This window comes from Ciconia boyciana, chromosome 20 (genome assembly GCF_034638445.1).
Source record: "Ciconia boyciana chromosome 20, ASM3463844v1, whole genome shotgun sequence".
Classification (NCBI taxonomy): domain Eukaryota; kingdom Metazoa; phylum Chordata; class Aves; order Ciconiiformes; family Ciconiidae; genus Ciconia; species Ciconia boyciana.
The window spans coordinates 294396-321672 of NC_132953.1; the positions used below are offsets into that span (position 1 = coordinate 294396).

Genomic DNA, 27277 nt, shown 5'->3' on the forward strand with positions numbered 1-27277 from the left:
CATCGGGGCTGCTTTGCGCTCGGCGCCGAAATAATCCCAAATCAGATCCCGAATTATTCTGCCGATCGAGCTGGTGTTCGCGTTCCCAGGGAAGGAACAACACGCGGAAAAACACGGGTGCTCTTAAATTCCTTGGAAATAAGGAGGGCTGAAAGCTTGGAGGGATGCAACCCTCAAGCGCGGGTGCGAAAGAGGACGAGGATGAGGATGTTTGTAAGATAAGGATGAAGGCAACGGCGTGCATCCAGCCCGGCCGGTCGCCGGATGGCGAGGAGCCCCGAAAGGCCAGGGCGAAAATTAGCAAGAGCCATCAACTTAACGAAGTGGAGGTCTGGTGTCATCCCAGCGCTGGGTTAATGGAGCTCTGCAGCAGCAGCTGGCGACCGCCTTCGCAAAAAACGCAGGATTTTGCCCCAACTCAGACGCTAAAACACACTTTGGGCGCGAGGCGAGGATGCAAACGGTTGCACGTCATCGTGGCCGGTTGCTGGTCGTTGCTTTTCCCCCTCCCGGGTGCACAGACTCCTACAAAACCTACTTAAGGGACGACTTTTTGCAGAGGGAGGGCTGAACCTGCACCGCGTCTCGGATGCTTCAGCATCGTCCGGCGCAAATCGCCACCGCTGCCATTGCCCGGAATTTTGCCGTCCCGATTTTAGAGGTTTTTCTGCTTTCTAAACCTAAAATTGTAGCTCCGGCCAGTTAAAGCAAATTTAAGATCACCCCCGCAACGTGAGTCACCCCAGTTTTGCAAAGCTGTCCGGTACCTATACGCATTTACGTGCCTAAAAAATGTCATTTTTATAGGAAAAATCCCACTGCGCGCACCTTGCTGGAAGGTAAGGCTCAAAGGTCAGTCAGCTTCTTAAAAACACAAATTCTGCAGAGGTTTTTTTAATGGATTTTCTCTCGTTTTATCTCTTTGAGGGAATAAGGGTGAGCAGCCCCGGGCTGGGGATGGCACGCGGGAATTTCTCCCTGAAGGATGCGGGGTTCGATATTTCCATTATTATGCGGAAAAATAAATATCGTCACAAGGAGAAACCCTCGTTCCTATGGCGAAAATTATTATTTTGATTTTTTTTTTTAAGGGGGGCACAGGCAGTTTTGGGGGGAGACACTTGATGTGTGCGAGATGGAGCTGAAGGAAACCGTGGTATATAGCATAACATATCCAATATATCAATCCAATATATATATTTTTTAATATACTCTATATATATATATCCTCTCCCCCCCATATATCCCCTCTCTCTATATATATATAGGATATATATAATAATCTGTATCCATCCAATATATATATTATCGTATTATTATACATATATGAGATATATGTCTTCACAAACATTATCCAATTATGTCCAATCAATATATATTATTGGATTATTATACATATATTAGATATATATATGAGATATATATGTCTCCATCCACATCAACCAATTAAATCCGTCCAATATCTATATTATTGGATTATTATACATATTACATGGATATAATTGGATAATGTGGATGAAGACATATATATAATGTCTATATATATAACCATCCTATATATAGGGGGGGGGATATATGGGGGGGAGAGGATATATATAGAGAGAGAGATTTTTTAATATATATCGTATATTAAAAATATGTATAATATATATTGGATTGATATATTGGATGTATTATACTATATATATTCAATTGATAGATTATATGGATATAATAGTATGGATATAATATTATATGGATATAATATATCTGATGGATACATATACTATATGCAATGGATGGATATAACATAATATCTCAAATATATCCAATATATATCCTATATATATAAAATAGCCAATATATACATCCAATATAATAGATCCAACGCATGGATATAATGTAATATATCCAATATATCCCATGTATAGCCAGTAGATATATTATATCCAATATATCCATCCAATATAATAGATCCAATGGATGGATATAATGTAATATAGCCAATATATAGCCAATATATAGATCCCACCTTCTGTAAGCATTAACCCTTCCTGCTGCCGTTTTTCATCTCCTTTATCAAATTTCCGCACCGCACTCTTCTCAAACAAAACCCAGCCTTTTATCCAGTTTTTGGCTTTTTCCCCTCCACCGCGATGGCAATAATTCAATTTTTCCTATGGTTAAAGCACTTTCCCCTCCGTTTTGGGGGGACCCTTGCACCTCACTTCCAAAAATAGCTATTTTTTGCAGATTGAGCAGGCGTGATGCTTATGAAAGCGATCTGGCCATTTCAGCCCAAGTTTTACCCATTTTTTGACGTCTACCCAAATACCCGATTGTCCTGCTGGCGGGTCTGGCTCTGAGTATTTCACCTAACTGGGAATTTTCCTTTGTCGAAGAGTTTTCCATGAGTTTCCAGCTGAATTTTAATTGCCGGGAAGCCCCGTGCCTCTGCTAACGATGACCGTGTCGGGGCGCCTTGGCCCTCAGCATCACGCTACGGCCAAGGGTTCGATTTTGCATGGTTTTTGCCAAAAAAAAAAAAAAAAAAAAAAAAAAGTCCTGCTAGGAATTGATTCATTTTTTGCCGAAAAGGAAAAAAATCCCTGAGCCGTGGTGCCCGGCTCTGCGTGGTACCAGGATGGATCCTGGCTCCATCCCAGCACCCGGACCACGTCCGCATCCAGCGAAAGAAGGGAAAACGCAGAGGAAGGATGGCGACAATGGGGAAAAAATAAAGAATTAAGAAGTTTTTATAAAGAAAAATAACGCTGAAATAATATCTGCTTGAGGAGCAAAAATAATAGCCGGCGAGCCTTCAGATTTCAACCAAAACCCAAAAAGCTTTGCCTCTACCCCTGGCAGGTTCCTGGCAGGTACGTTTGGTAGCAGAAATGGGTATTTTATAGCAATAAATAGATTATATAGCAATATCTATATAGCAATACAATTATTGCTATTATAAATCATCTATCCTATATAATATACAGCAATAGAATCATTATTAGCAATACATTATATCACTATATATCAAGTATTATATACCAATAGGATATATTGCTTATATCAAGCAATATTATCAATTATCAAGCAATAAGATCAAGCTTCTATCAAGCAATATTATCAATTAGCAATAATAATCAAGCTTCTATCAAGCAATATTATCAATTAGCCATAAGATCAAGCTTCTATCAAGCAATATTATCAATTAGCAATAAGATCAAGCTTCTATCAAGCAATATTATCAATTAGCAATAATAATCAAGCTTCTATCAAGCAATATTATCAATTAGCCATAAGATCAAGCTTCTATCAAGCAATATTATCAATTGGCCATAATAATCAAGCTTCTACCAAGCAATATTATCAATTATCAAGCAATAAGAGCAAGCTTCTATCAAGCAATTATATATTATAGAAATATATAGCTTGCTTATATCAAGCAATATATTATCTATTTCTAGAATATATAATTATATAATGTGGTTAATTATGAATATATTAATGTATTCTATTAATATTATTATATGCTATATTATATAGCGACATTATTATATTGCTATATGCCATATATTTCTATAATATATAAATACTATATTTATAGCCATAAATACAGTGCATGGCTATATAGATAGCAAAAAAAAAAGGGGGGGGAAACCCAGCTTTTGCAAGCCAGCAGGAATTTATAGAGAAATAATTTACAAAATCCCCCCAAAAAGCCAAAAGGTTCAAGCCTGGATACGGGGAAAACCCGCGCACGCCTTGGCGATGCTGCAAACAGCACGGTCCTCAACGCACCCCCACCCCCAAAAACACACCCAAACCCCTTTATACGGGGGAAAGTTATCCCGCTCAAATAAAAGAAGCTGTTTAAATATCTTTTTTTTTTTTTTTTCCCTTTTTTCTCCCTCTTTTTTTTTGCCCACAGAGCTGGAGCTGGGAATCCATTAGCCTTTAATGAAGTGAAACCCTCATCTTGCCGGAGCCACCTCATTTAGCGCAATTGTTTCGCAGCCATTACGGAAAGACAATTACAAGGAAGCGGCGAGAGTAATTGGAAATGCTGGCGGGAGTTGGGCGAAATGATAATAAATAAAAATATTCCCCCTAATAAGCTTGCCAGGAGGGGGGTGGGCTGGAGAAAATCAACATAATTAGAACTGAACCTCGGCGAGGAAAAACAGACAGCGGGGTGGCGAGCGCTCGGCACGGAGAATAAGGGGGAAAGTGGAGAAAACTTTGCTTTTTGCCCCAAAAACAGCCGGAAAAAATACTTTTCCCACCTGTACGAAGCTATCGGGAGCAAAAAATGGTTGGAAAGGGGGATGCTGCCCACGGGGATGCTCCTCCGCTACCCACCCCAGGGTGGGTTTGCTCCTCCATCACCTGCTCCGGGATGAAATTCAAGGAAAAAAAACCAAAAAAACCTTAAAAATGAGATGGTTTTGCTCACGGGACAGCGTGGAGGAGCATCATCGGGTAACATGAATTCACCGCAAGACAGGTTTATTTTTTTTGCATGCAAAATGCAATTCTTTTAGCAAAAGTGTATGATTGTAATTGTCCTTAAGAATACAAAAGCATTACGGACAGGGATTCGGGGGGTATTTTGCTTGGCGAAGGAAGGAAGAAGGGTTAAATCACGTTGAAAACCCCGCGCAGGTGGCCGTCAGCAGGTTCCCTCCTTGCTCCTAAAATCCCGGCTTTTTCCCCCAAAATAAGCCCTGTGTCCTGCGCAAGCATCAGGTTCTGTCCCCAGCCTCATCCCCCCCCGACGCTGCTTTAGCAGCTCCTCCAAAGTGGTTTGTAGCAAAAAAAGTCCTATAAATTGGGGTTTTCCACTAAAAAAAGCCATTCAGGCAGGGGTTTGTAGCAAAAAAGGTCCTTCAAGCAGGGGTTTGCACCCAAAAAAGTCCTTAAAACAGGGGTTTGCAGCAAAAAAAGTCCTTAAAACAGGGATTTGCAACAAAAAAAAAGTCCTTAAAACAAGGGTTTGCAGCAAAAAAGTCCTTCAAGCAGGGGTTTGCAGGAAAAAAAAGCACTTTAAATGGGGTTTGCACCCAAAAAAAGCCCTTCAAGCAGGGGTTTGCACTCAAAATAGTCCTTCAAAAAGGGGTTTGCACCAAAACCAGGTCACTCGAAAAAGGGTTTGCCCCGAAAAAAGCACCTGAAACAGAGGTTTGCACCAAAAAAAGCACTTTAAACAGGGGTTTGCACCCAAAAAAAGTCCTTCAAACAGGGGTTTGCAGCCAAAAAGTCCTTCAAACAAGGGGTTTGCACCAAAAAAAGCACTTTAAACAGGGGTTTGCACCAAAAAAAGCACTTTAAAGAGGGGTTTGCAGCAAATAAAGTCCTTCAAGCAGGGGTTTTCATCTAAAAAAGCCCTTCAGAAAGGGGTTTGCACCCAAAAAAGCCCTTAAAACAGGGGGTTTGCGCCCCTAAAAGCCATTCAAGCCGAAGTTTGCACCCAAAACAAGTCCCTTAAAGAGGGGTTTGCACCAAAAAAGCCCCCCCAGCCTCCTCCCTCTCTGCTCCCCTTCTCCGCCCATGCAATATTCACCCCAAAATTCACCTCTTGCAGCTGATCTCAGAATTTCGGAGGGCTGGGTTAATCCCCATCCCATCATATTTTCCCGAATATAGGGGAAATAACCCCTAGGGAATTATATTTTTTATAATTTCTTTCCTACTTGGGAGTCTCTGCAATCCTGCTCGGGCACGTGGGATAAGCCAACGATGCTGCGAGCATCCCAAGCCCTGACCGGGATGCTCCCAAATAGAAAACACCCCCAAAAATAATAAAATACCCCCCCAAATTCATAAAATACCCCTCGAAATAAGAAAATGCCTCCAAATAAATAATGCCCCCAAAATAAAATACCCCAAATAAATACTAAAATACCCTTCGAAATAATAAAATACCTCCAAATAAATAATACCTCCAAAATAAAATACCCCGAATAAATAATAAAATACCCCTCAAAATAATAAAATGCCTCCAAATAAATAATATCCCCAAAATAAAATACCCCAAATAAATAATAAAATACCCCCTAAAACTAATAAAATACCCCGCAAAACTAATAAAATATCCCCCAAAAATAAAATACCCCCTCCACATAATACAATACCCCCCGAAATAATAAAATACCACAAATAAATAATAAACTATCCCCCCCAAATAATAAAATACCTCAAATCTCAGCTCCAGCCCTCTGGAGCGAAGGCGACTTTCATTTAAAAACCACGCACGTTTTTTTCCTTGCCGTTTCCGAACTCCGTTAAGATCATTATCACAGAACGAGATCGGAGATAAAACATTTTTATTTTCTTTTCTTTTCCTTACGGTGGGATTTTTCAGCGGTGCATCCCCCCCTCCCAGCTCCCATGGAAGTCAACTCATGTTGAGAGTTAATGTTTCGTTAATATATATTTTTTTTCATTAATATATGTATTTTTTTTATTTTAATTTTCCATATTCCTCCTCGGTCACCAATTATTTTGCTCTCAAAGGGGTTCTCGCAATTCTCCCTGTAACTTTTTTAGCCTTACTGCCTTCCGTAAGCCGCGGGTGATGCTCACGCCGCAATACTGCGTTATTAAATAATATGAAATAATATGAAATAATACGAAATCATATGAAATAATACGAAATCATTTGAAATCATATTAAATAATATTAAATAATACTATATATTATTAAATAGCCTGCAAAGCTGCATGCACAAATATTTGGGAACTGCGAAATGCTTCCGCTACCGGGCTGGGATGCCGCGGCAGGCAGCAGCGGGCAGAGTCCTGCCGGGAAGATGTTGGGCAAAGCTCCTGCAAATTGGGGGAAAATTGGGCTATTTTGGAGCTTTTTAGTTCACTGATGGTGGAGGAGGAAGAGGGAGGCAGTCCTGGTGCTCGCTGGGAGCATGCGGGGGAATGTGCGGGGGAGCGTGCAGGGAGCGTGCAGGGGAACGTGCATGGGAGGATGAACGGGAGCTGGAGGTGTGCAAGGAAGCGTGCAAGGAGCGTGCAGGGAGCATGCATAGGAGGATGAATGGGAGGATGAACAGGAGCTTGAGGTGTGCAAGGAAGCGTGCAGGGAGCGTGCACGGGAACATGCATAGGAGGATGAATGGGAGCTTGAGATGTGCAAGGAAGCGTGTGGGGAGCGTGCAGGGAGCGTGCATGGGAGGATGAACAGGAGCTTGAGGTGTGCAAGGAAGCGTGCAGGGGAACATATATGGGAGGATGAACAGGAGCTTGAGGTGTGCAAGGAAGCATGCAGGGAGCATGCAGGGGAACATATATGGGAGGATGAATGGGAGCTGGAGGTGTGCAAGGAAGTGTGCAAGGAGTGTGCAGGGAGCGTGCAGGGGAACATGCATGGGAGGATGAACAGGAGCTTGAGGCATGCAAGGAAGCGTGCATGGGAGCGTGCAGGGAGCGTGCAGAGACCATGCAGGGGAACATACATGGGAGGATGAACGGGAGCTGGGGGTGTGCAAGGAAGCGTGCACAGGAGCTGGGAGCGTGCATGGGAGAGTGCCAAGGAACACGCCTCAGAGAGTACAAGAAGCATACATGGAGCGTGCATGGGAGCTGGGAGCGTGCACGGGAGCGTGCATGGAAGCTCGAGGTGCGCAAAGAAGTGTGCAGGGGAGCTGGGAGTAGGCATGGGAGTGGGAAAAGAAGCGTGCGTGGAAGTGTGCACGGAGCGTGCAAAGGAGTGCACATGGGAGCTGGGAGTGTGCATGGGAGCGTGCAAGGAAGCGAGCGTGAATGGCAGCTGGAGGTGTGCAAGGAAGCGTGCACGGGAGCTGGGAGCGAGCATGGGAGAGTGCCAAGGAACACGCCTGGGAGCGTGCAAGAAGCATACATGGAGCGTGCATGGGAGACGGGAGCGCGCACGGGAGCGTGCACAGAGCTTGCAGCTTCCCTAGGGGTCTCCAGGCGCCCCCTCAAACTCCCGTCGGCTTTGCCGGAATTGGGAAAATTGCGGGCGTTCCGGCACCCGCCAGCTGGCCGCTGAGGCTCTGCAGAGCACAACCCATCACTTCCGCATTTGGGGCGAGGCTGCGGCAGCGAGCAGCCCCCCGGGAAGAATAATAATAATAATAATAATAATAATAATAATAATAATAATAATAATAATAATAATAATAATAAATTTAACTCCGTGGTTTTAGGGTAATCTGGGTGTGCAAATTTGGAGGGAATCGGCGCTGCTGCTGTCGACGCGCTGGGCCATCAGCTCCAAGCAAGCTGCATGTGAGCTGGCATAACGTGAAAAAGGCTGAGCAATAATATATATATATATGTAAAATATATAATATATACAGAGTTATACATATTTGAGAGATATATATCACTGTATATTTATTATAGATATCATATATATATTATATAGTTATTTAATATCTATATTACCTATATTATCTATATTACATGTGTTCACCTATATATTATCTATTATAAATATACAGAGTTGATAGTTTATTATATATAATATATATTATATAATATCGATACATAGATAATATGGATGATATATTGTCCATATATCTATATTATCTATATATTATATATTATTAATATTATGAAATATTAAATATTACATATGTATATGGTTTACTCTCTATATGCACTATATAATTCTATATATGATCTATATTACCTATATTATCTATTATATATAATAGATCTGTGAATAGAATTATATATATAATTCTATTCCTATAATTACACATTATACATTATTATACATTATATACATTATACACATAATTATACATTATATTAATTAAATTCTTGCGGTATATAAATAATTAATCAGAATTAAACATGTAAACATATATCGTATATTAAAATATTGTATAGTATATATTATATACATTCTACATCATACATTATACATTATGCATTATATCATCTATATTCTATATTCTATATGCTGTATTATGTATTATATATTCTGTATTATGTGTTATATATTATGTATTATATATTATATATACTTTATATTGTAGAGTATATATTATATATTCTGTATTATACACGACGTATTAGGTATTATATATTATGCATTGTATATATTTTATATTATATAGTATATATTATATATTCTGTATTATAGGTGATGTATTAGGTATTATATATTATGTATTGTATATATTTTATATTATACAGTATATATTATATATTCTGTATTATACATGATGTATTAGGTATTATATATTATGTATTGTATATATTTTATATTATACAGTATATATTATATATTCTGTATTATAGGTGATGTATTAGGTATTATATATTATGTATTGTATATTATATATTCTATTATATAGTGTATATTATATATTATGTATTGTATATTCTGTATTATCTATTATATATTATATTAGTGTATATTATGTTAGATATTGTGTATTGTATATTATGTATTATATATTATGTATTATGTAGTATATATTTTATATAGTATATATCATGTATTATGTGTTATGTATTATATAGTACATATTTTATATATAGTACATATTTTATATAGTATATATTACGCATTATGTATTATATATTATAATGTATTGTATGTCTGATGTGTATTTTTATGCCCCCCCCCGGCTCAGCCCATCTTTGCTATAGGGCAGACGCCCTCTGAAGCCAAGCCGCACAGCTCAGCCCCCCGGCCGCCAGCCCCCCGGCATCCAGCCCCCCGGCATCCAGCCCCCCGGCATCCAGCCCCCCGGCCCCTCTGCCGCCGCCAGCAGGACCCTCGCGCGGGCGGCGCGGCCCTCGCCCCCCCCGACGTAGGTTCCTGGCGCTCCTTTGGGGACAGAGCCGGGACTGATCTGCGGCGTCGGGCTGCGGCGCGCGAGGCCCTCAGAGGGACCGAGTCTCATTTGACAGAAAGATATCATTAATAAGAAGATCGGAGATATTTGAGCTATACCTCAGTTCCGTGTCTCAGCGGAGACAGCCTGAGGACTGGCGATACTGGAGGTACTGGAGAATCTCTCGTGCACAGGGATCGACGCGATTCCGTTCCATTCTATTTAAGCCAAAGCAAATTTGCTCGGCGATTCCCGCGGGGGCTGGCGGAAATAGGGATTTTTCGGAGAAAAACCGGCGCTGCCATGTAGAGATGCGTGACTTCGGGTCGAGCGGGACTTTCCTGAAGCTGCAAGAATTTCCTTCCTGAACTTCCTGAAGCTATTTTCCCGAATTTCCTGAATCCGTTTTCCTGAATTTCCTGAATCCGTTTTCCGGAATTTCCTGAATTCGATTTCCTGAATTTCCTGGATTTCCTGAATTTCCTGAATCCATTTTCCTGAATTTCCTGAATTTCCTGAATTTCTTGAATTTCCTTAATCCATTTTCCTGAATTTCCTGAATTTCCTGAACTTCCTGAATCCATCTTCCTGAATTTCCTGAATTTCCTGAATCCATTTTCCTGAATTCCCTGAATTTCCGGAATCCATTTTCCTGAATTCCCTGAATCTCCTGAATCCATTTTCCTGAATTTCCTGAATTCGTTTTCCTGAATTTCCTGAATTCTCTGAATCCATTTTCCTGAATTTCCTGAATTCCCTGAATTTCCTGAATTCATTTTTCTGAATTCCCTGATTTTCTACGATTTTGCTATCCCGGCGCTGCGGCTCTTGGGAGAAAATCCAATTCTATTCTTCAAGAAATCCGCCTTTCGCTGCGACACCCCAAAACCCCGACGACAAATTTGGGGGCTCTTTTAGAGCCTCAACACCCCGCTCTGATTTTTCCCAATCACTCAACCCCAGCGAAGCCAAAACCCTCCTAAATTTGGTATTTCGCCACCAGAAATACAGGCGCTTTTTGGATGCGCGAGCATCCCGACGCGCGGCCGCACCAGAGCAAAAAAGGGGATGCAGGGAGCAGCTCCCGTATATTTTTGCGGGGGGACGGCAAAGCTTTTTTAGGGTTGCAAAAATTAATTAATTTGCCAAGGCGATGATGTTCGCAGCCCGCAATCCCCGCGGGGTTGGGGTTTTTTTTTTTTCGGTAGCCGAATGGAAAGGTTTATTTAGCCGGCAGCGGCAACGGCTTCACAAACATTTCCCCCTATCCTGCAGGGAGAACCGCACCGACCGAAAGGAGATTTAATTAGCGAAAATCTCGTTAGGCAAACGAAATTATCCGTAAGACAATACTCCTCTGGACAGGGGGTATGATTAAACAAAGCCATTAATTGAGAAAGGCGCTCCAACAGTCGGCTTGGCTCGAGGATGGCAGGGATATTTGGGGGGGGGCTGTTAATGGGAAGACCCCTCCGTGCTCGCCGAAAAGCCCTTGAGCATCTCATCAGCGCGCCTTGATTGCATCATGCAAATCGCACGCCGGCACGCGCCGACCCGCCGTTAAGTTCCTTACTTTCATCGCCCCCCAAAATAGGAAAAAAGAAAAAAAACAACATATTTCGGAGGCGCGCACGCAAGAACCCCCAAATTTAGGTGGGGGGCCAGATCGGTACCCACTGGGCCCGCGTGCCCGCTGAGCACTACGCGATGCAAATGCTATTTATTTTAACTTATTTTAAGATATTCTGGCATTATTTCTAGCTCTTACTCGAAGGTTTTTTTACCCTAAGGCTGCGGGCGTGTTCACGCTGGTCCCTAATGACGCCTGGGAGCGCCGCGGCATCCACGTGTCGTAACGCTAACGGCGTTCGTTTAGACAGCACGGCACTATAGGGAAAGCTAAAATAGCTGATAGCACAAGCTGCTGTACTTAATAATTCGCCGTGATTTAAAATCGGAGGTTATAACAACCGGCTGGAGAAGAGGAGAGAAACGCCGCTGTTCTTTTAACCTTTCGCTTTATTAGTATATTATGGAGCAACCTATAAAAAGCATCAACTCAGGGCAAGAGAAGCCTTCCCTTTTCCAGGAAGCGCTCCAGGATCCCTTAAAAAATGGGGAAAAAAGCGCAAAAAACTCCTAAAATAGATACCCAGTGAACGCTCGGGGTTTATCTATAGATATATATATTTTTTTTAATATATATATCTTGTTCAAGAGGAATCGCTGGGGACCTGGCTCCCGCCGCCGCCCCGGCAGCATCCTCCGTCTCCAATTTTTCGCATCCCTAAAATGATGCTTTCCCCCTCCCGCATCGCTTCCCAAGCGACGCCCGGAGGCAAGACGCAATATCGCCCTCAGCGCCCCCAAAATTGGGAAATTGGGGGTTTTTTAGGCGCAGCGTGAAGACAAGCTTGCCGAAAACAACCCAGGGATGCGTCGGGTACCGGGGGGAGCGAGATGATGGAGCGGGGCGACGACGGATGCTGGAGGAATGTCCCACCCGATGCCGGCGGGAGCAGCAGGTAATTAAGAAATCCCAATTAAATTGCAATTAAATCCAGGCTGGCAGAGCCCTGTGACCACAGGAGAGGGTTTGCAAACACCTTTGCCAACAGCACCCTCTAATTTGGGGCGTATTTCAGCCCGTTTGGGCCAAAACCCTGGCAAGCCCTTGCACGGGGCAGCGCGCGTCAGCTCCTCCATAAACCGCCGCCGGCTTTTCCCGGCCCAGATTTAAAAGGCAAAGAGGAAAAATCCCGGTTTTCCATAGGCAAGGCGGGCGGGATTTTTCTTCCCCTCCCACATGATATTTTGGGGGGATACCCCATGCAATTCACCCCCCCGCTCCGCGGGCGTTAGGGTCCCTGGTGGGACGCCCGGCCGGCACCCCGTCCCCCACGGCATTCCCGAGAATCCCAGCCGGATCCCTCTGCGCTCCCAGGGGCGGAATAAAATATCCCGCCCCGGTATCGCAGAACAGATAAATTAGAGGGAATGGCTGAGCCCCGCGGAGCGGAACAAATTCCCCATTATATATAGGCAATATATATAATATTCCCATACACACACACACACACATATAGGCAATGTATATAATATTCCCATACACACACACACACACACATATATATCTCTCTCTCTCAGGGAATATATATTCCCCAATCTCTCTCTCCCCGCCCCCAATATTCCCCAATATATATTATATTCCCCAATATATATTATATTCCCCAATATATTATATTCTCCCAATATATATTATATTATATTCCCAATATATTCTATTCCCCAATATATTATATACTCCCAATATATTCCTCAATATTACGTATCTATACACATATATAAAAATATTATATTCCCCAAAATACATATATATGGGGAATATTATGTAATATTATGTAATATTCTTCAATAGATATTCCCCTTCAATGTATATTCCCCAATATTACATACCTATACACATATATATAAATATTATATTCCCCAAAATATATATATGGGGAATATTATGTAATATTATATAATATCCTTCAATAGATATTCCCTTTCAATGTATATTCCCCACTATTACATATCTATATACATAGATATAAATATTATAGTCCCCAAAATACATATGTATGGGGAGTATTATATATTATGTAATATTCTTCAAGATATATTCCCCTTCAATATATATTCCCTAATATTACGTATCTATACACATATATATAAATAGTATATTCCCCAAAATATACATATATGGGTAATATTACATAATATTATATAATATTCCTCAATATATATTCCCCTTCAATGTATATTCCCCAATATTATATATCTGTATACATAGATATAAATATTATATTCCCCCAAAAAATATATATATGGGGAATATTATATAATACTACGTAATATTCCCCAGAATATATTCCACTTCAATGTATATTCCCCAATATTACATATCTGTATACATAGATATATTATGTTCCCATATATATATATATATATATATGGGAATATTATATAATAGTATATAATATTCCCCAATATATGTTGAAGAATATTATATACTATTATATAATATTCCCCAATATATTCTATTCCTCCATACATTCCCCCAATATTATATATATAAAAAAGATATATTCCCCTATATATATATATGGGTAATACAATATTATATAATAGTCCACATATCTATATATCGGGGAATATATCATATTCCCCAACCTATTCCCCAAGCTATTCCCCAATACTATATATTAATTTATAGATCTATAAAAGCACGAACCCCGGCCGCGCGCCGACGGTTGGTCACCGAGACGGATTTCACCCCAAAAAACTCCTTCCTCGCTCTTCGGCAGCGACGTGCCCAGCTGCAAGGGAGGGTTTAATTTCATTTAATTCAAATTATTTCTTTTGCTTTAATTTGTTTTAGTTTTAATTTAGTTTTAATTGGCGATGAAGGCAAGGGAGCAAAACCTTAGGTGGTACCCAGGACCAGGAGGTGACGCTCCGGCTCCGCGTCCCACCGCGATGCGCTCGCCACGTCCTCTCCCTTCTCGCTTCTTGTGGGTGCGGCGCTTCATCGCCCGCCCGCCTCCTCCATCGCACCCCACCCCCCAGCCAAAATCCCCCGTTTCCGCTAAACGGCACCAAAACGCCCCGGTTTGCGCCGCCCTTCGCTTCCAAGCGACTCAGCGGCGGCGAGGAATGCAACGATTTGAATTTTTGTTGGGTTTTTTTTTGCAATATCCGTCAATTTTGCCACTACTCGGGCTCAACTCGCCGTGGGCCGATTTCCGCCCCAAATTTGCGACGAGTTTCCAGCTAAAACCCACTTAATTATTCGCCGGTAAAAGAGGTTTATCCTTTAACGATGCGCGCGAGAGGTCCCGCTCTTGGGACGCAAAAAACCATTGAAAAATGTGGTTTTCTTTAAAACCTGCTTGCATCAGAAACCCCGATTTTGCAGAAAACCTCTGTTTTTAACAAAACCCATCGACGGGCACCAGGCACGGGTGGGAATTAGGGACCTTGGGCATCACAAATTCATTTTCGGATGAGACGGGAGCGAGCAGCTCGGCAGCGCGGGATGTTTTAGGCTCGCAGAGAGGAGCCTTTCGGATGGCTCGCGGGAATGTGAATGGGAAAAACGAGATCGCGGGTGCTGGGGTCTTGAATTTGGGTGCCCTGCAAGGGTCTTTGCTAATTTGGGTGCCCTGTTGGGGTCCTTAATTTGGGTGCCATGCAAGCATCTTTGCGAATTTGGGTGCCCTGTTGGGGTCTTTCACTTCGGTGCCCCCAAGGACCATTGCTAACTTGGGTGCATCTCTTGGGGTCTTTAATTTGGGTGCCCTGCAAGGGTCTTTGCTAATTTGGGTACCAGCCCATGGTCTTTGCTAATGTGGGTGCCCTCTTGGGGTCTTTATTTGGGTGCCCTCAAGGGTCGTTGCTAATTTGGGTGCCCTGCTGAGGTCTTTAATTTGGGTGCCCTGCGAGCATCTTTGCTGATTTGGGTACCAGCGGTCTTTGCTAATTTGGGTGCCCTCTTGGGGTCCTTAATTTGGGTGTCCTGCAAGGGTCTTTGCTAATTTGGGTGCCCCGCAAGAACCATTGCTAATTTGGGTGCCCTCTTGGGGTCCTTAATTTGGGTGTCCTGCAAGGGTCTTTGCTAATTTGGGTGCCCCGCAAGAACCATTGCTAATTTGGGTGCCCCGCAAGAACCATTGCTAATTTGGGTGCCCTCTTGGGGTCTTTATTTGGGTGCCCTCAAGGGTCTTTGCTAATTTGGGTACCAGCCCATGGTCTTTGCTTATGTGGGTGCCCTCTTGGGGTCTTTATTTGGGTGCCCTCAAGGGTCTTTGCTAATTTGGGTGCCCTGCAAGGGTCTTTGCTAATTTGGGTACCAGCCCATGGTCTTTGCTTATGTGGGTGCCCTCTTGGGGTCTTTATTTGGGTGCCCTCAAGGGTCTTTGCTAATTTGGGTGCCCTGCACAGACCATTGCTAATTTGGGTGCCCTCTTGGGGTTGTTCATTTGGGTGCCCTCAAGGGTCGTTGCTAATTTGGGTGCCCTGCTGAGGTCTTTAATTAGGGTGCCCTGAGAGCATCTTTGCTGATTTGGGTACCAGCCCACAGTCTTTGCTAATTTGGGTGCCCTCTTGGGGTCCTTCCTTTGGGTGTCCTGCAAGGGTCTTTGCTAATTTGGGTGCCCTGCAAGGACACTGCTAATTTGGGTGCCCTGCTGAGGTCTTTAATTCGGGTGCCCTGCGATTGTCTTTGCCAATTTAGGTGCCACACGAGAGTCGTTGCTAATTTGGGTGGCCTGCAATGATCTTTGCTGGTTTGGGTGCCTTGCTGGGGTCTTTATTTTGGGTGCCCTGCGAGCATCTTTGCTAATTAGGGTGCCCTGCAAGAGTCTGCTAATTTGGGTACCAGCCCATGGTCTTTGCTAATTTGGGTGCCCTCTTGGGGTCTTTCATTTGGGTGCCCTCAAGGGTTTTTGCTAATTTGGGTGCCCTGCTGAGGTCTTTAATTTGGGTGCCCTGCGAGCATCTTTGCTGATTTGGGTACCAGCCCATGGTCTTTGCTAATTTGGGTGCCCTCTTGGGGTCCTTAATTTGGGTGCCCTCCAGGGTCTTTGCTAATTTGGGTGCCCTGAGAGGGTCGTTGATAATGTGGGTGCCCTGCTGAGGTCTTTAATTTGGGTGCCCTGCGAGCATCTTTGCTAATTTGGGTACCAGCCCACGGTCTTTGCTAATGTGGGTGTCCTCTTGGGGCCTTTATTTGGGTGCCCTGCATGGATCTTTGCTCACTAGGGTGCCCTGCGAGCACCTTTCCGAATCCGGATCGTGAGCAGCGTCGCAAACCTTCCGCAGCGGGTGACGCAAAAAGATGCTACGGGAGCGACACCCGCTCCTGCCTCGGTCCTAAAGCCTCCGTGGGCGAGCAGGGCGCTGGTCAGGATGCGTCCATCCCTCAGCCGCCGGCATTTCGGGGTGCCGGAGGCTTTGCACCCCAAAATCCTGCGAGGAGCACGCGATGCACATCCTCGCGGGGGTAGCCGGGCAGCTCCCGGGATGCCTCGCCGGTATCGGAGCATCCCGAAATCCCATCCGCAGCCCCCGCGCCGCGTTAACAGCTCGTATTTTTGCTAATTGTACAAACCTAATGGGGGAAGGCGCTGGCGGGGAAGAAAAAAAAAGGGTAATGGCCATCAGGCCAGCAATAAACCAAAATTAATGGTCCGTGGGAAGAAATCATGTCCACTTAATACCAGCTTTGAAACTCTAATAGAATAATGGAATACCGAGGGGGCTCTGCGCTATACGGGGGTCGCCTACGCGCCGTCCATCACGCGCCGAGCAGGAGCCCCCGGCACCCTCCGGAGCGGGAATATTTCGGGAGGTGAGCGGGGAGAGCACGAGCACCCTTCCACCGCCGGGCCGCGGCGGGCGGAGGAGGAGGAGGAGGGATAACCCCGCCAGGCGAGGGGGAAGAGCGCAGCGTCCCCCGGGAGCCCGGCGCCTTTCCGCTGGTCCGGCCTCCGGAAGCGCAGCTGGAGGGGCCGCGGGGAGCCGACGGAAAGTGCCTGCCTGGGGGTGTGCGCCAAGCTGGGGGTGCGCTCCTCTTATTTTCTTTTTTTTACTCTTTTTTTCATTTTTCTTTTTCATTTTTTCTTTGTTTTCTTTCTTTTTCCATTTTCTTTCCTCCTTTTATTTTTTTTCTTTTGTAATTTTTAAAATTTTTTTAAATAAAAAAATTTTTTTAAATAAAAAATTTTTCAATTTTTTATTTTCTTTTTTCCAATTTTCTTTTTTCTTTTTTAATTTCTCAAATTTTTTTATTTTTCAATGTTTTTTCCAATTTTCTTTTTTCTATTTTTCCTTTTTCTTAATTTTCCGATTTTTTTAATTTATTTTTCGATTTTCTATTTTCTTTTTTCCAATTTTCTTTTTTCTATTTATGTTCTTTTTTAATTTTTCAATTTCTTTTTCTTTTTTTCTTTTTTTTCTTTTTTCTTTTTTCCAATTTTCTTTTTTTCTACTTATTTTCTTTTCTCTTTCTTAATTTTTCACTTTCCTTTTTTATTTATTTTCCAAATGCTTTTCTTTTTTCCAATTTTCTTCTATTTATTACCTTGTTAACCTTTTTCTTTTTTTACCAATTTTCTTTTTTCTTCTAATCTTCTTTCTTCTTTTCCTTCCAATCTCCTTTTTTCTTTTTATCCTCTTTTTTCCTTTTTCCCATTTTCTTTTTTTTTTTTCCCCCCCCTTGAGAAAGGAAAACTCAACAATTCCCAGACCACACCGGGGGGAAAAACCCACCCAAACCTGTAACGCACCAGCATCCCCAGCAAGCCGGCAGCACGGCGGCCACACCGCCCAGGGATTCCCAATCCCTATTTCCAGCACCGCCCATCCAACCCTTTCCCCAGCCCTGCTTCATCCACTAAAAATCTAATTATTGCAGGATTTTTGCTCACCCCGGGACGAAAACCCAAGCGTACGAATACCCCCGTTCCTGGGGGAGAGGCAGGGAGAGGAGGCGCATCCCAAACTTTCCCTTCGGATTAAAAATAAAATAAAAAAAAAACCCCGACGCGAAAAACTTTTGCCCGGAAAAAAAGTTTGGGCGCAAGCAAAGCCCTTAATTCCAGGAAAACCGGGATTAAAAGCGGATGTGGAGTATTTATATGAAGTTGTGTAAATACAGACGCCACGACCCGGCGGACGTCACCGGCGCTTTTAAAAATCTAAAATATGCAACAGGAAAAATCTGTGTTTTCCACTGAAGCTCCGCTACCCCGGAGCCAAAAAACCAGTGAAAACCAGTGGGTTTTATTAACGCCCCAAATCATACTGGTCATGGAAGGACGACAGCACCCCCAAACCAGGCTGCGATCCCCATCTCCGGCTACGGGACGGCTCCCCTCCAACGATGCCAACCCCTCCCCACGGAGGCTCCAGAGCTTTTTCCTATGGGAAAATCCTAATTTTTCCCCAAAAAAATGCCGGGGGGGGGGGGAATTGTTAAAAAACGCTCCTGCTGTTGAGGAACCACTCAGAGCTGGAGGAGGATGGGGATGACGGATCATCCCGGGCTGGACCACGGATGCTCAGGGATGCTCCAGCTCCCTGTGCACAGGGGGAAAAACAAGCACCAAGCACGGATATACTCAATTCCCGGATTTTTCCCGCAAGGATTCAGGCTATCCATACGGAAAACTCAACCGGGATTGCAGGCAAAAGATGTTTTCATCCCCCCCTCACCCCCCGAAAGCAAAACGAGGAGCGAGCGGCCGCCCATCTAAAGACACCCAGGATATAACCAAGGGATGCACCGGACCGGCCGCGCTACGCGACCGCCGAGGCTCGTGTTGCAGGATCCGGCCTCGCCGCGAGATTGCCGGGCCGTGCCGTAAAGCGGCTATTTTAAGACGAGATATCGTTTCATCAACAATTTCCCTTGGTTTCATGTGACATCGACCCAGCATCCCTAAAATAAACGGGCGACCGCTCCCCCGTCTTAAAGGGAAGAGAAATATAAATGTTAAATATAATAACGCAGGCGCCCAAATAATTTGTATTAATGATTTTTTTTATTTGGGGTTATTCATAGGACGGAGAATAAAAGCAAGCCAAAGGCGAAAAGCGCTTTGGATTTCAGCAAATAATTGGAAATCTCATTAATTAAAAGTACACCGGACTCAAAGATGCTGCTGAGATCCAGAGCTTGGGATCGCAGAGGGATTTGGGGGATTTTTTACCCTGATTTGGGGAGTTTTCCCACAGAAATTAAAAAAAAATAAATAGAAGTTATCGCTCTCCAGGCAGGATTGGTCCCCGCCGGCCGCGCGCTCGGGGTTTTCTTACCCAAAGCGGCGGCAAAGACGTGATGCTCCGTGTGCCAACGTAGCAAAACTTGTTGGGAAAATTACTGTTTGCTGATTTTTTTTTTCTTCTTTGCCGCCCGCAACGAGCCCAATGGGGACTTTTGCTGTTTGGAGCCAAAAATCTCTAATTTAGGATTATCCCCATCCTCCCACTCCCTGGAGCTGCTTATTATTATTATACATTAAAATAATCTCATATTATATATATTATATTATACGTTAAAAGAATTTCACTAGAATTTCAATCTCTTGATTGAAAATTTTCCTTTATCAGCTCGAAAAATCGTTCGCATCTCTCACGGGAGATGAACATCACTTTGTGCAGCTAAAACTCGCTCGGCAGCAAGTCTTGAAGTTATTTTTGACTCTATTTCTGCAGCTCCGGGGACCTCACCTCTGTGTTATTTACTTTCCTCGCTTGCAAATGCGAAGTAAAGTTTGAAAGTCGTGTTATAACCAAAAAAAACCAGCACCAGGGCAAGGATTTTTCCAGGAATCTGAGCATCCGCGATGCTCGCGCGCTTGGATGCTCGCGGGAAGCGCGCCGGGAGCGCGCGCGTGTATCCGAGCGGTGTTTTCCCCTGGAAATCGCCCTCATACGACGCGCCAGGATGTTTAACTCACGTCGGAAAAGTTATTTTTATTTACGAGTATCTGACCAGGTCGATCGCCAGCTCGCGGAGGATGCGACCATGATTTTCCTCCCCTAAAGCGGCGACGGGGAAGACGACGCGCGCCCGGCGCTCGCTCCGCTCTCCCTCTTGATAATTTCCTATTATAAATCAATCCATCGATAATTTTATATTATAAACCAAGCAACCCATTATTTTCTATTATAAATCAATCGATCGATAGTTTTTCATTATAAGTCGATTAGAATTAAATGGGATTTAATTAGATTTAGGTTCCATCGTCACCGGGCTAAACGCCACCGTGCATCCCCCCCCCCCCAAAAAAAAAAGCAGGTATTTATAGCCGGCGCGTCTCATCCCCGCTGCCCTCAGCCCCAGCGATTAATTAAATTAGCACAAAGAGGGGCTTGTTGAGCGTCTCCGGCCTCGCGAAGTCGAGCCGGCGAACAGGAAACAAAGGGTTGAATTCTGTCTGCTTGGCTGAAGGGTGCTGTGTGTCCCGGCCGGGCGCTGGAGCGGGGCCAGGGGTGCCCCCCGCCCCACGGCAGCGATGCCGCCGGATGGGAAACGAGCCCCCAGCCCGCTCCGTGCCGCGGTGGGATGTGGGGTGGACGGGGTGAGCCGGGCGTGGGGCTGGCGCGGTGGGGCGAAGGGGGTTTGGCCAAGGGGTTTTGCCAAGGGGTTTGCTAAGGGGGTTTGCTAAGGGGCTTTACCAAGGGGTCTTCCTAAGGGGTCTTTGCTAAGGGGGTTTGCTAAGGGGGTCTTGCCAAGGGGTCTTTGCTAAGGGGGTCTTCGCTAAGGGGGTTTTGCTAAGGGGTCTTTGATAAGGGGTCTTTGATAAGGGGTTTTACCAAGGGGTCTTCCTAAGGGGTCTTTGCTAAGGGGTCTTGCTAAGGGGTCTTGCCAAGGGGTCTTTGCTAAGGGGTCTTCTAAGGGGTCTTGCTGATGGGGGATTGTTAAGGGGTCTTTGCTAAGGGGTCTTGCTAAGGGGTCTTGCCAAGGGTCTTTGCTAAGGGGTCTTCTAAGGGGTCTTGCTGATGGGGGATTGCTAAGGGTCTTTGCTAAGGGGTTTTGCTAAGGGGTCTTGCTAAGGGGTCTTTGCTAGGGGGTTTCTAAGGGGGTTTGTTAAGGGGTCTTGCCAAGGGTCTTTGCTAAGGGGGTCTTCTAAGGGGTCTTCTAAGGGGTCTTGCTGATGGGGGATTGCTAAGGGGTCTTTGCTAAGGGGTTTTGCTAAGGGGTCTTCCTAAGGGGTCTTTGCTAAGGGGTCTTCTAGGGGTCTTCTAAGGGGTTTGTTAAGGGGTCTTGCTAAGGGGTCTTGCTAAGGGGTCTTGCCAAGGGGTCTTTGCTAAGGGGGTCTTCGCTAAGGGGGTCTTCTAAGGGGTCTTGCTGATGGGGGATTGCTAAGGGGTCTTTGCTAAGGGGTTTTGCTAAGGGGTCTTGCTAAGGGGTCTTTGCTAAGGGGGGTTTCTAAGGGGGTTTGTTAAGGGGGTCTTGCTAAGGGGTCTTGCTAAGGGGGTTTTGCCAAGGGGTCTTTGCTAAGGGGTTTTGCTAAGGGGGTCTTGCTAAGGGGGTCTTGCTAATTCGGGTGCATTTCAGCCGCTTTCGGTGCCGGCCTCCATCACGCCCTGGCGATTAACCGAGAAAGAAGCGGGGGGGGGGGAAACCAACCCCTAAAACCCCCGAGCCCTTCCCAACTCATCACAGGAGTGCGAGAGCGCTTATGCACCGAGCCCCTCTCCGAGCGCAATTAATTCAGGGTGAAAAAGCTCCCGGTAATTCCCGCAGGGATAACAGCGCCGGGAATGTCTCTGGTTTCCCCCCGTCGAGCCAAATCCCAACATAAACGGTTGCAGGGAAAATAAACCCCCCCGCGACGTCTATACCTTGAGATAACCTTGGCCGCCTTCCAGGTGCTCTGCTATTAAAGATGCTACTAAATTACTTTATTTGGGGTTTTTCGCATAAACATTCTCGCCGGGTCCTTCAGCTACGCTGTTTGGGATGGGAATTTTAAAAGGGGAGGAAGAGGAAAAAAAAAAACAAAAAAAACCCCAGGTCTGGTTTTGGGGGTTGTTTAAGTAAGGAGGAATGATTTAGCGCGGCGTAGGGTGATATTAAAATGGAAAGGGTTAAGTTAAGTAGAAGAAAAAGCTCCCCGACAGCGAGAGGTGGCTCCTAGGATGAGGAGAAAATGCTGAAATGCTCAAAAAGAGGGAAAAGCAACTCGATAAAAAGCGACGGCTGCGAGGGCGGGATGCGGAGGGGCTCGGGTTTGCACGGGGGAAAAGAGCGGGAATGGGGAATAGGCCCGTGATGGGACTGCTCTGGGGTGAGTCGCACCCAAAAGCGGGAGGAACGGCACTAAAAATGTACCGGTATCGTTAAAACTGCACTGGCACCACTAAAATTGGACCGGCAAGGCCCAAATTGCACCGGCGTCCCTAGAATTGCACCCGCGTCCCCAAAATTGGACGAGCATCACCAAAATGGGACGAGCATCACCAAAATGGGACGAGCATCGCCAAAATTGGAGGAGCATCGCCAAAATTGGAGGAGCGTCACTAAAATTACACCAGCATCCCTAAAAACTGCACCAGCATCCCTAAAAACTGCACCAGCATCCCCAAAATTGCATCAGCGTCACCAAAATTGCATCAGCGTCACCAAAATTGCAGCATCATCAGAACTGGACGAGCATCCCCAAAACTGCACCGGCATCCCCAGAATTGCACCAGCATGCTTAAAAATTGTACCAGCATCCTTAAAAATGGTACCAGCATCCCTTAAAACTTCACCAGCATCCCTAAAAATTACACCAGCATCACTAATACTGAACCGGCATCCCTAAAATTGCACCAGCATCACCATCCCTAAAATTGCAGCGTCACCAAACTTGGACGAGCATCCCCAAAATTGCACCACCGTCACCAAAACTGGACGAGCATCACCAAAATCGCAGCAGCATTTGTCAAACCGCACGAGCATCACGAAAAACTGCACCAGCATCCCTTAAAGTGCACCAGCATTCCCAAAATTGCACCAGCCTCCCTAAAAATTGCACCAGCACCCCTAAAAATTCTACCTGCATCCCCAAAATTACACCAGCACCCCTAAAAATTGCATCAGCATCCCTAAAATTACACCAGCGCCCTAAAAATTGCACCAGCATCCCCAAAATTACACCAGCATCCCTAAAAATTGCACCAGCAACCCCAAAATTGCACCAGCATCCCCAAAAATAGCACCAGCATCCCCAAAAATTGCACCAGCATCCCCAAAATTGCACCAGCATCCCTAAAAATTGCACCAGCATCCCCAAAATTGCACCAGCATCCCTAAAAATTGCACTAGCATCCCCAAAATTGCACCAGCATCCCCAAAAATTGCACCAGCATCCCCAAAATTACACCAGCATCCCCAAAAATTGCACCAGCATCCCTAAAAATTGCATCAGCATCCCCAAAAATTGCACCAGCATCCCTAAAAATTGCACCAGCACCCCTAAAAATTGCACCAGCATCCCCAAAAGTGCACCAGCCTCCCTAAAAATTGCACCAGCACCCCTAAAAATTCTACCTGCATCCCCAAAATTACACCAGCACCCCTAAAAATTGCACCAGCATCCCCAAAATTACACCAGCGCCCTAAAAATTGCACCAGCATCCCCAAAAATTGCACCAGCCTCCCTAAAAATTGCACCAGCATCCCCAAAATTGCACCAGCATCCCTAAAACTGTACCAGCATCCCCCAAAAGTGCACCAGCCTCCCTAAAAATTGCACCAGCATCCCTAAAAATTCTACCTGCATCCCCAAAATTACACCAGCACCCTAAAAATTGCACCAGCATCCCCAAATTACACCAGCGCCCTAAAAATTGCACCAGCAACCCCAAAAATTGCACCAGCATCCCTAAAATTACACCAGCGCCCTAAAAATTGCACCAGCATCCCCAAAATTACACCAGCGCCCTAAAAATTGCACCAGCATCCCCCAAAAGTGCACCAGCATCCCTAAAAATTGCACCAGCCTCCCTAAAAATTGCACCAGCATCCCCAAAATTGCACCAGCATCCCCAAAAATTGCACCAGCATCCCTAAAAATTGCATCAGCATCACTAATATTGTACGGGCATCCCTCAAACTGCACCAGCATCCCCCAAAAGTGCACCAGCCTCCCTAAAAATTACACCAGCATCCCCAAAATTGCACCAGCATCCCCAAAATTACACCAGCGCCCTAAAAATTGCACCAGCATCCCTAAAAATTCTACCTGTATCCCCAAAATTACACCAGCATCCCCAAAAATTGCACCAGCATCCCCAAAATTGCACCAGCATCCCCAAAAATTGCACCAGCATCCCCAAAAATTGCATCAGCATCCCTAAAAATTGCACCAGCATCCCCAAAAATTGCACCAGCATCCCCAAAATTGCACCAGCATCCCTAAAAATTGCACCAGCATCCCTAAAACTGCACCAGCATCCCCAAAATTGCACCAGCATCCCTAAAAATTGCACCAGCACCCCTAAAAATTCTACCTGCATCCCCAAAATTACACCAGCACCCCTAAAAATTGCACCAGCATCCCCAAAATTACACCAGCGCCCTAAAAATTGCACCAGCATCCCCAAAAATTGCACCAGCATCCCTAAAAATTGCACCAACATCCCCAAAATTGCACCAGCATCCCCAAAAATTGCACCAGCATCACTAATATTGTACGGGCATCCCTCAAACTGCACCAGCATCCCCAAAATTGCACCAGCACCCCTAAAGCTGCAGCAGCATCCCCGGCGCGAGGCGGGAAGCTGGGCAGAGGCGCGGAGGGGCCGGCTTGCGGGCGCTGATAGGGGTTTTAATTATCGTCTCATTACGAGCATCGCGGTTATCAGATGAAGCTCCACGCAGCCCAGCATCCCTCCTGCGCCCCGGGGAGCCAGCAGAACCCCGAATCCGGCGGGACCGGGCTGCAAACGACCCCGCTAACGAAGGGGAGAAGGGAAGGCGGCCGCCATCCGAGGATTTCCCAGCTCCTATCCCGGGAAAAGCGGCGGATGGGGAGGGAGGTCGCGCAGCTCCTGGAATAGATATTAAAAAAAAAAAAAAAAGTCTTTTCCTTGAATTGATTTACTTAAGAGCGCAAAGAGAGCGGGCTCCTCGCCCCGTCCTTCCCCATTTAAATCCCACCCGCGCTACTGAAATCCGGGGAGGGGGATGCTCCAGCCTGGCCGCGCTGGGAAATAAAGTCAGGACTAAATGTGAGCCAGACTGAAGTCAGTTAAGACTCTGCCTAGAAGTCTGTCTCTCCGTCCCGGGTTCTTTTACCCATCTTATTACGCGCCAGATCCTTACGGGAGAATAACCCACTGACACGGTTTATTATTTATTATTTCTTTCATATTATTAGTTATTATTATTCATTCTTATTCCTTGTTAATAATTATTAATAATTATTGTTAAATATTATTATTACTAATTATTTATTATTCTGATTTATTCTTCAATACCAAATATTATTTCCGACTTCTTTATTATTATTAACTTCATTCCCTGTCGTCACGCTGACAAAGCACCCCAATTTCCAGAGCGATTTGCTTAAAGCCAAACAGCGTTTGCGGGCGCAATATTTGCCAAAGGCCCGCTTCCATCTAGCGAAACGCATTTAAAATGCTTTTTTTTTTAAAAAAAGAAAGGTTAAAAGGCACTCCAGAAAGAAAGGGGTGGCCGCGGCGTATCAACCCCCAACAAAATGCCCCGATGAATTTTTTTTTTTTTTTTAATGGCAATTAATTAATTGCCAGAGTTAAGAGATGTTGGATCTGGCACCGAGATATAAAGAAACCAATTTCTGCATGTAAATGCATTAAAAGACCTTTGCGGGCACTTTCTATAAATGGGATTTTCTTGGGATTGAGATAATAAATAATAATAAAAATTTATTTTTTAATGGGTTTTTTTTTTTAAACTCCTCCAGCAAAGTTGATGTTCTCAGAAGCCAGATTTTGGGAGGTTATTTTATAGGATTTTATTTAAAGTTGGGTGAGTTCTAAGGAGGAGGGAGATCAGGGAGAGGATGCGGGAGGAGGGATGGAGAGCGCGGGATGAGGGATGCTCCGGAGGGGAGACCCCCGCCCGCCATCTCCGAGCCGATTATTTCTAATTATTTATTACGAGCTGATCGAGGGGCGAATAAAATAGAAGACCCGGAGAGGGTTCGGCTCATCGACCTCGCTCGCCGGGGCTCTTCCCTTTGGAAAGAGGCAGCGGAACGATGCTGGGAAATAAGGGGAAAAAAGAGAAAAGAGGGAAAAAATCAGGCGAATCGAGCAGGTCAAAAGTCTTTTTTTCTGGGCTAGGCACCAAAATCACCAAACTGCATCCCGGCCGTCCCTGGCATCGCCACCGGCAACAGGCGGCGGCGTTCGGACGGAGAAATTAGCAGCTCGGAACAATAAATTCCCTTTAAAATTTATTGCTCGGGAGCATTAAAAATGTCTAAAGCGGTTTACATCCACCACCGCAGTGGGAATTTGCTCGGGGATAAGGGAGCTTGTAATTGCTATTCTAAAACTTGCCTCAGAAGCTTCAAGTAGTGTTTAAAAAAACCCTTTTAAGGGCTTTATAAAGCTATAAAGTGCTTTCCGACGTACCTAGGAGCGATAGATCGGTGAAAGACTGGTCCTGCCTCCGCCAAATAATCCGCGGAGTAACACGCCGCTGATCAAGAAGGTGAAACGAGACCACTCAGCCGCAGTATTCTAATTTTTTTTAATTCTTTGGGAAAGTTTTGACCCGCTGCTTGCGAGTGCGAGGCGGAGGAGCCCTGCTCGGGGGGCCCGGCGGCTGTTCTGCCCGAAGCAGGCTGCCGAAAAGAAGGGAAAAAAGGGAAAAAAAGGGGGGGGGGGGAAGGCAAAAAAGAAAAGAAAAAAGGCAAAGAGGAAAAGAAAGGAGAAGG

General features: G+C 44.9%; 1 protein-coding gene across 2 annotated transcripts in view; it reads right to left on the reverse strand.

The window, feature by feature from the left end:
- Nucleotides 1–27277, reverse strand: part of PKNOX2 (PBX/knotted 1 homeobox 2) — a 100778-nt gene that overhangs the window by 64555 nt on the left and 8946 nt on the right. Inside the window, exon 2 of one of the 2 annotated variants that reach the window (XM_072884753.1) lies at nucleotides 14086–14170. The exons of the other annotated variant lie outside the window; for it this stretch is intronic. The gene's annotated coding sequence lies outside the window, so the exon portion shown is untranslated. The remainder of the gene's footprint in view (nucleotides 1–14085; nucleotides 14171–27277) is intronic. 2 annotated transcript variants of the gene reach the window in all.